A 7,527-nucleotide genomic window follows, 5' to 3' on the forward strand; every position below is an offset into this window, starting at 1 on the left:
CTTGTCTTCACTTTCAGTAATAGCAATTGGATAATGGGTGATAGGGGTTTTGAGGTGGTGCTAGTGGTAAAGAACCCACCTGCCAATGTAGGTGACATAAGAGACATGGGTTCAATCTGTAGGTCAGGAAGATCCCCTGGAGGAGGGCCTGCCAACCCACTCCAGTATTCTTCCTGGAGAAGCCCGTGGACAGAGGAGCCTGGCCAGCTAAGGTCATAGGGCTGGAAAGAATCAGGCATGACTGAAGAGACTTACCTTGCATGCACACAATGGATAATAGGCAAACCTTTTCATAACACAAGAGATGCCAAGCAAGTGTCATCTTAATTCCTGACTTTGGAGATAAGGGGTGACTAGGATGCATACAAAATAGAAAGGGCAGTGTGAGTAGACCAGAGCACAACTCACAGAGGTAAACATTTCTTTTGTCAATCCAAGAGCCACTGACCTTTACTGTGTGCTCTTTGCATTTCAAATATTTATTCAACACTTACAGAGATGAGCGATGTTTAGCACTCTGAAAACGACTGTTTCTTTCTTGTTTTTTTAAATTTGAACCTCTTCCTTGTAAAACTACAAGTTTTGAAAGTTCATACAGTGTGGGAAGGAATTTAATAAATTTTTAGAGCTGGAGAACTAACATGAAAATGTGTTAGTCGCTCAGTTGTATCTGACTCCTTGGGACCCCATGGACAGTAGCCTGCCAGACTCCTCTGTCCATGGGATTCTCCAGGCAAGAATACTGGAGTAGGTGGGCATTTTCTTCTCCAGGGGATCTTTCTGAACTAGGGATCAAAACTCAAACACGAGTTTCCCACATGCAAGACAGATTCTTTACTGTCTGAACTATTAAATCTAGAAATAAAATATTGCTGAGGCCTTAGGAGTTCTCATTGGAACTCACTGTAAGCCCCTCACAGAGTCTCTCCCAGTCCCAACATGCTAAACCTGCAGTATGTCTTATTTTGTTCATTTGACAGGGTTGACAACACATGTTGTGTGCTGTGTAACATGTATTCCATTTCCTGGGGTCAAGAAGAGGTTGTTTTAAGGTCACACTGAAAAAGAGTGGCTAAGCCAGTAGCAAATTTGAGTCTGAGGAGTTCCAGAGTCTGACCTTCCCTCACTGCCAGCAAGATGCTGGTCCTATCTGAAAACCCAGCCAAGAAACCCCCAAAACAAGAAAAAAGCTTCCACAAGACAAAATTTATGCATTAGAAATGCAGACTGGCTATTATTAGAGTTATACAATACATAGTGTGAATGAATCATTTGTCATTTCTTATTAATGAACTGATGAACAGAGAGAAATAAACAAGTTCTTTAGAGCATCCTGCTTAGCAGAATGGAACGAATTCCGCAGCCTCGGGCACTGGGTAGTGTTCAGTAAATTATCTTTGCCCATGAACTAAATGGCACCCCTTAAAGAGTTCATTCACCTCACACGGATGAGCAGTTTACATCAGATAACAGATTCTTCACCTCCGTGATCCCGCCCGCTGCTATTATCTCAAAGATTTGTCACTGTCCTTTCACTTCCGTTCCTGGATCAGGCTAGGGAATTGGATGGCTTTGAAAGCATAGACAGTTTTTCCTTTGCCAGTCTTCCAGACATGAATGTGCATATGGCCAACTGCTTCAAGGGAGGGAAAAGAGATGCTTTAGAAATATTTTGAAGGATGGAAGGACACATGTTCTTATTTCATGTAGCATATCACCATGCTGTGCTGTGATTTGGGGTTACTGAAAAAACAAACAAAGCCCATTTATAATTAGTCTATTAATAGTGGCAAGCTAACTTTCATAACATTTATGTTTGGTATCTTGTATAATATATTTTATGTACCAGTATACAATAAGATACTTTATATGTCAAACACTCACATATCAATATATTAACTTATTTGATTAATACACATATGTTAATTTATTTAATTTTCAGTTAACAGATGGTAGATATCATTAGCCAAATTTTAAGTATGTATTATAGAAACTAAGGTTCAGAGAAATTAATCATGCCTGAATTTATACAAATGGTAAGTGGTAGAAATGAACTTAAACTTTCAATGATCTAAAGTGCATGCTCTTAAATGTTTTGCCAGGGTCCTGGAACTTGGTCCTTAGTGCGTTTAGACCAGAAATGGGATAGATTAAAAAGATTCAGGAAGTGGAAATTGATCTGATGCTTGGCAAATACAGTGTAAGTAATTAAATTCAAGAGTAACAGTGAAATGAGAACAAATGTCAATAAACCTTTTCAACAAATGAAAAATGGGATACAGCTGAACTGGTCATAGATCAAATTAAAATTAAAGGAAATGAACAGTGAAATAGTTTTCATCTTGGCGTAGCACCATTCTTGGCTAATTTCACAATGGCAATGTATGTATGTGTGTGTGCCATGTGTGTGTCTGGTAGCACTTTGTGAATCATGCTGGATTTGGTTTTCACAACAGAACCAGCCCTGGGCTTCTCAAGTGACATTAGTGGTAAAGAACCTGCCTGCCAATGCAGGGGATACAAAGAGATGCACGTTTGATCCCTGGGTTGGGAAGATTCTCTGGAGAAAGAAGTGGCAGCCCACTCAGTATCCTTGCCTGGAAAATTCCACGGACATAAAAGCCCAATGGGCCGCAGCCCATGGGGTCACAGAGAGTCAGACACAACTGAGCACCTGAGCACACAGAACCAGCAAAGTAGTAATTATATTCACCAGTTTACGTGTGAGCAAACTGAGGCAAAAGAGACTATATAAACTCTGGAAGGTGCAAAGTCAGCATGCTGTCAAGTCATATTTTAAAATCAGGCCCATTTGTGTTAATTTTAGTGATTTTCTCCCCTGTATGTTCCTATGCTTTTGTCAAGTGTAACCCCTTGAACAGTATAGAAAGTTAAAAAGATAGGACACTGAAAGATGAACTTCCCAGGTGGGTAGGTGCCCAATATGCTACTGGAGATCAGTGGAGAAATAACTCCAGAAAGAATAAAGAGATGGAGCCAAAACAAAAAAAACTCCCACTTGTGGATGTGACTGGTGATGGTAGTCAAGTTTGATGCTATAAAGAACAATATTGCATAGGAACCTGGAATGTTAAGTCCATGAATCAAGACAAATTGGAAGTGGTCAAACAGGAGATGGCAAGAGTGAACATCAACATTTTAGGAATCAGCAAACTAAAATGGACTAGAATGGGTGAATTTAACTCAGATAACATGATATCCACTATTGTGGGCAAGAATCCCTTAGAAGGAATGGCGTAGCCACCATAGTCGACAAGAAAGTCCTAAATGCAGTACTTGGATGCAGTCTCAAAAATGACAGAATGATCTCTGTTCATTTCCAAGGTAAACCATTCAGTATCACAGTAATCCAAGTCTATGCCCAGACCAGTAATGCTGAAGAAGCTGAAGTTGAGTGGTTCTATGAAGACCTACAAGACCTTTTAGAACTAACACCCAAAAAAGATGTCCTTTTCATTATAGGGGACTGGAATGCAAAAGTAGGAAGTCAGGAAACACCTGGAGTAACAGGCAAATTTGGCCTTGGAGTACGGAATGAAGCAGGGCACAGGCTAACAGAGTTTTGCCAAGAGAATGCACTGGTCATAGCAAACACCCTCTTCCAACAACACCCTCTTCCAAGAGAAGACTCTACAAGTGGACATCACCAGATGGTCAATACTGAAATCACATTTATTATATTCTTTGCAGCCAAAGATGTAGAAGCTCTATACAGTCAACAAAAACAAGACCGGGAGCTGACTGTGGCTCAGATCATGAACTCCTTATTGCCAAATTCAGACTTAAACTGAAGAAAGTAGGGAAAACCACTAGACCATTCAGGTATGACCTAAATTAAATTCCTTACAATTATACAGTGGAAGTGAGAAATAGATTCAAGGGCTTGGATCTGACAGACAGTGCCTGAAGACCTATGGACGGGGGTTCATGACATTGTACAGGAGGCAGGGATCAAGACCATCTCCACGGCAAAGAAATGCAAAAAGGCAAAATGGCTGTCTAAGGAGGCCTTACAAATAGCTGTGAATAGATGAGAAGCTAAAGGCAAAGGAGAAAAGGAAAAATACACATATTTGAATGCAGAGTTCCAAAGAATAGCAAGGAGAGATAAGAAAGCCTTCCTCAGTGATCAGTGCAAAGAAATAGAAGAAATAGAAAGAAATAGAGGAAAAAGAATAGAATGGGAAAGTCTAGAGATCTCTCCAAGAAAATTAGAGATACCAAGGGAACATTTCATGCAAAGATGAGCACGATAAAGGGCGGAAATGGTATGGACCTATAGCAGAAGATATTAAGAAGAGGTGGCAAGAATACACAGAAGAACTGTACAAAAAAGATCTTCACAACCCAGATAATCACTATGGTGTGATCACCAACCTAGAGTGAGATATCCTGGAATGCAAAGTCAAGTGGGCAATAGAAAGCATCACTGTGAACAAAACTAGTGGAGATGATGGAATTCCAGTTGAGCTATTTCAAATCCTAAAAGATGATGCTCTGAAAGTGCTGCGTTCAATATCCCAGAAAATTTGGAAAACTCAGCAGTGGCCACAGGATGGGAAAAGGTCAGTTGTCATTCCAATCCCAAAGAAAGGCAATGTTAAAGAATGCTCAAGCTACCACACAATTGCACTCATCTCACACACTAGTAAAGTAATGCTCAAAATTCTCCAAGCCAGGCTTCAACAGTATGTGAACCATGAACTTACAGATGTTCAAGTTGGATTTAGAAAAGGCAGAGGAACCAGAGATCAAATTGCCAACATCCTTTGGATCATTGAAAAAGCAAGAGAGTTCCACAAAAACATCTACTTCTGCTTCATTGACTATGCCAAAGCCTTTGACTCTTTGGACCACAACAAAGTGGAAATTCTTAAGAGATGGGAATAACAGGCCCCCTCAACTGCCTCTTGAGAAATCTGTATGCTGGTCAGGAAGCAACAGTTAGAACTGGACATGGAACAACAGACTGGCTCCAAATAGGGAAAAGAGTATGTCAAGGCTGTATATTGTCACCCTGCTTATTTAACTTATATGCAGAGTACATCATGAGAAACACTTGCTGGATGAAACACAAGCTGGAATCAAGATTGCTGGGAGAAATATCAATAACTGCAGAAATGCAGATGACACCATCTAATGTCAGAAAGTGAAGAAGAACTAAAGAGCCTCTTGATGAAAGTGAAAGAGGAGAATGAAAAAGTTGGTTTAAAAACTCAAGATTCAGAAAACTAAGATCATGGCTTCTGGTGCCATCTCTTCATGGCAAATAGATGGGGAAACAGTAGAAACTGTGGCAGATTTTATTTTATTTTATTTTTTTCGGCTCTGAAATCACTGAAGATGGTGACTATAGCCATGAAATTAAAAAACATTCCTTGGAAGAAAAGTTATGACCTACCTAGATAGCATATTAGAAAGCAGAGACATCACTTTGCCAACAAAGGCCTGTCTAGTCAAGGCTATGGTTTTTCCAGTAGTCATGTATAGATGTGAGAGCTGGAGTATAAAGAAAGCTGAGCACCGAAGAATTGATGCTTTTGAACTATGGGGTTGGAGAAAACTCTTGAGAGTTCCTTGGACAGCAAGGAGATCCAACCAGTCCATCCTAAAGGAAATCAGTCCTGAATGTTCACTGGAAGGACTGATGCTGAAACTGAAACTCCAATCCTTTGGCCACCTGATGGGAAGAACTGACTCATTGGAAAAGACCCTGATGCTGGGAAAGAGTGAAGTCAGGAGGAGAAGGGGATGACAGAGGACGAGGACGAGATGGTTGGATGGCATCACTGACTCGATGGACATGAGTTTGAGTAAACTCTGGGAGTTGGCGATGGACAGGGAGGCCTGGCGTGCTGCAATCCATGGGGTTGCAAAGAGTTGAATACGACTGAGTGACAACTGAACTGAATTGGCTGAAGGATGCTTACCCGTTGTTCTGAGACTCTCAGTGAAACATCTGTTTACCAGTGAAGCTTAGAAGTGAGGATGGTAAGGAAAATGCCTTCTACAAGTTATGCTTTGGCCAAGCAATGCTGAATTTGAAATTACTTTTGTTGACTGAAAAAATACGTGGAACCTGAAAGTAGAGAGTTATTTTATTTGGTGAGAATGTTTAGAGACCCGGAGACAGCATCCCAGGAGCTCTGAGAAAACTGCTCCAAGGAGGCAGGAGGGGGAGTCAGGCTATATATAAGTTTGCAACAAAGAGGGCAGGCAGTCTGAATAGCAAAGATCATGTGTCAAGTTAAGGAATTTCCCTTTCTCTGTATAAGAAGATGCAAGCCTCTGGGCTCACTGAATTCATTCCATTCATATGCATCTCAGCTATCTGGGGCCAATCCTGTTTCTTTGTTCACCTTGCTTCTTGCTTTCTGCCAGCTCTTCTACAATCATCAGAGGGGGTGACAGCATCTGCTGGATCAGTTTTGGGAGCCAGCATTCACATTTGGAGGCCAGAAATCGCTGATGACTGTGACATTTCTTATTTATTGATATGGCCAGAGATATTTTCATTTCACACTTTTATTATTTTAAAATTAATTAACAGCTGGACAGGAAAAATATGAGGGAATGGTTGAGAAGTCAATGTTGTAAGCTTTCAGTTCAGTTCAGTTCAGTCACTCAGTTGTGTCTGACTCTTTGTGACCCCATGGACTCAGCACCCCAGGCCTCCCTGTCCATCACCAACTCCCGGAGCCTGCTCAAACTCATGTCCATTGCGTCAGTGATGCCATCCAACTATCTCATCCTCTGTCGTCCCCTTCTCCTCCTGACTTTACTCTTCCCCAACATCAGGGTCTTTTCCAGTGAGTCAGTTCCTGTCTAATGAGAACAGGCTGAGCTGACTCCATCTTGAAAAAGAAGGAAACTCCATCTTACATTCCCAGTGAACTTTGGACTATACTCCTGCCTGCACTTTCAGTGAACTTTGGACTATGTTCCTGGTAGCCATGGGGATAACATACCGGCCCAACTGGCCTCCTAGACTGATAAGCACCAGATTCCACCCCAAGATTTCCTGTGGCCAAAAAGAATGCGATCATCCCCTATGTAGCCAATCACCTTTGAATTCTTTATGGCACCCATTGGTGTAGGCTAGCATACAGAACCAGCTGACCTTTCTGAGTATGAATCACAGCTGTAACCCAATTGCATAGGAGGAAACAGACAGAACAGGCTCCATCTTGAAAGCAGGGCTCCATCTTGTGCCGGACTGTGGACTTTGAGCTCTATGCCCAGTATCTATGGAAACGACATACCAACTGGAAAACCAGGCCCCCGGGAAGGATGAGCCCCAGGGCTCATACCTAGACTCTCTGTTGCCTAAAAGAATACCCTAATTGTTCTGCCCGATGTCCGAATCCCTGAGCGGGAAGAGAGAACTTCCAAGACAATGCAATTTACAAAAAGAGAAGTTTTATTACTGACTCGAGTCAGGGCTTTCTGCTGCAACCAACACAGTGGCGCAAGGTCAGAAAAGCCTTGAGCAGAGGCTGTTATCCA

At 41.7% G+C, this 7,527-nt stretch overlaps 1 long non-coding RNA gene across 1 annotated transcript; it reads right to left on the minus strand.

Moving 5' to 3' along the window:
- Window positions 1–1,211: 1,211 nt before the first annotated feature.
- Window positions 1,212–7,322, minus strand: LOC110132487 (uncharacterized). The gene is made up of 3 exons (XR_011491343.1): window positions 7,087–7,322; window positions 5,952–6,100; window positions 1,212–1,743 (listed from the first exon to the last, which is right to left on the minus strand). It is a non-coding gene; the product is annotated as an uncharacterized lncRNA (long non-coding RNA).
- Window positions 7,323–7,527: the final 205 nt, after the last annotated feature.

Source organism: Odocoileus virginianus, chromosome 15 (assembly GCF_023699985.2).
Source record: "Odocoileus virginianus isolate 20LAN1187 ecotype Illinois chromosome 15, Ovbor_1.2, whole genome shotgun sequence".
Lineage (NCBI taxonomy): Eukaryota > Metazoa > Chordata > Mammalia > Artiodactyla > Cervidae > Odocoileus > Odocoileus virginianus.